Below are 3,988 nucleotides of genomic sequence, written 5' to 3'. Positions count from 1 at the left end.
CAGCTTCTCTTCTTCAACGTGCTGCACATAAACCATCAACCTTGATATGTCCATGTCCCCAATAAGCATTGCAGCCCTACCTTCCTTACTCGACAGACAAGACAGCCTAGCAACAAACAAACTCATTCTACTCCTCATGTCCGCAACCATCTCCGGAGCATAACAGGACAGTTGGGTGAACTTCAACCCGTACTCATGAACACTCATAGACTCCTGCTTAAGTGTGAGGAACTCACGTACCTTGTCCTCTTTCAATTCTTGAGAAAAGAAACGCCCCAAGAAAGCTTCTTCAAAACAGGCCCAACTTGCAGGTGGTGCACCCTCAGGTCTGCCCCCTTTCCACTGGTCGAACTAAGTTCTAGCAGCATCCTTCAATTGATATGTAGCTAATTCAACCTGCTCAATATCTGCCACATGTATCACATCAAAAATATTTTTTAGCTTCTCAATGAAGTTCTCTGGATCCTCAGTAGTCCTCGAACCCATAAAACTCAGAGGATTTATCCCCAAGAACTCACGAATCCTTGATGTGTCAGCTCCTTCATGCCGAGCTCCCCTTTGCTAACCCATCTGGTTAGTTACAGCTTGACTCAGTATCCTAATTGCCTCTCTGAACTCAGTATTAGTAACTTCCCCTTGATGTTGCACTTCAGGTGCATATGGTAACTCTTGCTCCTCAACATAACGTCTAGGAAGACGCCCTCTGCCAACTCTTCGTGGAGGCATGACTATCTAAAAACACGCGCAAGCACGAATTAAAAAGAAACTGTTTAGAGATAAACTCTAACGCACGAGATGAGTGTTTAAGAAGTGAGAAATCTTCCTAAATGCTGTAGCCTCCTAATTATAGATGTGGCGCGCTTCACACCGATAACTAGGACTCTACAAACATGTCTTCATAGACTCCCTAGGACTCTTGAACTCTGGGCTTTGATACCAAGTTTGTCACGCCCCGAGCCTACACCCTGGGCGGGACCGGCACTCGAAGACCATTGCTGGCCCCAAGCGAACCCTTGGTCTGGCTTACCTAACTCAATGGAAAACTTAATTCAACAGAATAACTCCATGTAATGAAAGGCCATAAAATAATCAAACTGACAAAATCTTGGCCAAAAAGGCAACTCGAGTCTCAAAATAGAATATTTATATATATACATAAATGAGAGACTCTATACTAACTGACTGACTGTCTATGAAGCCACTATAACACTGAGATGGATGTTGGGACACACCCCGCAACATTCTAATAAAACAAAACTAATAGAACAAAATAACCGAGTCCTCCGGAATGCAAAGAGGCTCACCACTCACTCTAGAGTGCTCAGCTGGATCAACGGCGTACTGGATGCTGATCCTGGGTACCTGCGTCTGCATCATCATAAGATGCAGGCCAAATGGCATCAGTACATTGAATGTACGAGTATGCGAGATGGAAAGTTAAACCACAACTTAAGCTTGAAAGGAGTACAAGAGACACTTACCTTAGCTCTATTCGACTCATGAATGACTGAACTCAAAAGTAAAGCAATAAGACACTTGTAATACATAAAGCTTGTAAAACATTATAAACAACTTAGTTCTTTAAGGATAAATCAATAACAATCTCAACTTTACTTAGATAAAAGTAATATAACTTTAGTGGGAGATTCTTTAACCGACAACCACCACTATGAGCCCTAGTGATGATATAACGTTTTACCTCACGTTGCCCAAGGACCATCCTATACCTTGCCGTGATATAGGACCTTGCTTTACTTAGTGGATCCACTAGCTTAACTTACGTGATCATCTAAAAAGAATGACCCGTCAAGTCCTATGTTGGCTACATGGTTCTTATGTAGGGTTGAGTTAATATAAACTCGCGTCCCCAATTCGGTGCTCAATACTACTCCCAAAAATACTTTGGCTCATAAGTGTTTTAAACACATCTTTCTTTAGTTTGAGATAATTGCTCAAAGCTTAGCCCAAAGGCTCTCTTGGAAAACATAGTTCCTTTCTTACTCAAATGTAAAAACATTTATAAACTTCTTTGGGAATACTTAGTTCCCTAATAACTTTTGAGAAAATGAACTCACCTCTATACTCTTTACTTAACTTGAAACTCTATACTCTTTACTTAACTTGAAACTTGAGCTGAAAAACGAAGTGAAAACGTTCATTAAAGACTCTTGAAAAACTTTAAAGACTTGCTTTGACTTACTTCTTAACTTCTAAGCTTTACTCTAACTTTACTTGACTTTGATCCTAAATTTCCTCGAATTAGATTACGGATTCAAGGGTAATGATCTCATGTTTATGGATGAGATCGGGATGTTTAGATGTACCTTAGAGTGTTGAAAACAACTATAAAACATAGGTACATTACCAAGGAACATGTATGAAAAAGTGGGGAAGGATTGGCGTCATTGGCGCTCTGAGAGGCGCGGGGCGCCAGCCCTCGAAGCTCAGAAGGCCTGGTGGGGCGCTCTGCATGGCGCGCCGCCCCAAGGGTGGAAGCTCATAATTCCTTTTGGGGCGCGCTGGCTGGCGCGACGCCCCTGCCTTTTTCCCCGTAAAATCTGACTTTTCTGCTTTGTTTTTCAAACTCTAAACCTTCTTAACTTCAAAGGTTCCAGCCCCAAACACTTAGAATCATAAAACCCCTTAATATACAATAGATTCAACTCGAAATCACAACCGGAAACATGCACCAAACCAGCAAGAAACTTCAACAACACAACCACAACTTCAATAAACACAACCACAAACTTCAAGAAACACAACCAATCTTTTCTCGGAATGAAAACGAGTTTGGCATGTGGGGGAATGAACCAACCTAACACTATGATCTCACATACCTTAATAGGGATCACCCTCGACGAAAACCACGATGATCTTGACGAATCCTTGCTTCTTCTTCTCTTTCTCCTCTTCTTTCTCTTTTCTCTCAAAAAGCCCTAACTCTCACTTTAAAAAGGAAAAAAGACCAAAATACCCTTACAAATTCGGACTAAACTGCCCTGTGCCAACAACCCAACTTCCAAAGGGCATAACTCACTCATACGAACTCGGAATCGAGAAAGCTTGGCGTCGTTGGAAAGATCATTCCAAGAGATTTCCAAACATAACTGGAAATTCACCTAAATCATCCTGAGATAGGAGTTATGACTGCTCAAAGTTGACCAAAAACTCATTTTTTCCCCTGCTTAACCAAATTTCTAGATTTTTGAATTCTTTCCAAAAATGATTATTTCCAATTTCCAGCTTCTTCATAGTTATTTCAACTTACACGATGTTACACATGGGTTACGGTTGTGGTCTAGTTATTGGACTATCCGTAATATACATAATGTTGTCAACTCAATATCCAACATGGTTTTCAATTATAATTGTAAAATTGGAACATAGAATTATTACGATAATGACAAGGCACAAGAAAGATATTAGTGTGTAACCTCCAGGTATTCAACTTGATCTTTATGCTTCAGAAGACAACTTTTTATGTATGATGTATTTTAGACATCCTTCATCCTTAAAGCTCTTAACTTTAATTCTGTATCTTTCATAGTTTGCGATCTTTGCATAAAGTGTTTGTTATTCTATAAATAACAAGACATGACTTTTCTTCCTTTGAGACTTGACCAGATGTAGAAATAAATTCATCTGATAAACATAAATCGGACACCAACTTGAATCTTTAGATCATTCAATGGAACAATATGTGCCATCACTAAAAACATTGTATTTCACACAATTCTTTGCCAACTAGTAACTAGTCCCAATAAAATTGTATTTTATTAAGATAAAACCTATATATTTTGATTTAAGTTTGTTCCCTTTTAACCCATTTCGAGTATATCGCCTTGGTGCGACCGTGGAGGATGTGATGGCCTCCACATAGACCCCAATATTCTCAATGCTTCTATTACCATGTTTGGTGCCATGAAATCCACCAGATGTACGATCCTGATCTCCTATTTGAAAGTTTAATCCTTTTTGGAGTATATCA

The sequence above is a fragment of the Solanum verrucosum genome, unplaced genomic scaffold (assembly GCF_900185275.1).
Source record: "Solanum verrucosum unplaced genomic scaffold, falcon-dt-bn FXZP01000392.1, whole genome shotgun sequence".
NCBI lineage: Eukaryota > Viridiplantae > Streptophyta > Magnoliopsida > Solanales > Solanaceae > Solanum > Solanum verrucosum.
This window is presented reverse-complemented; position numbering follows the sequence as displayed.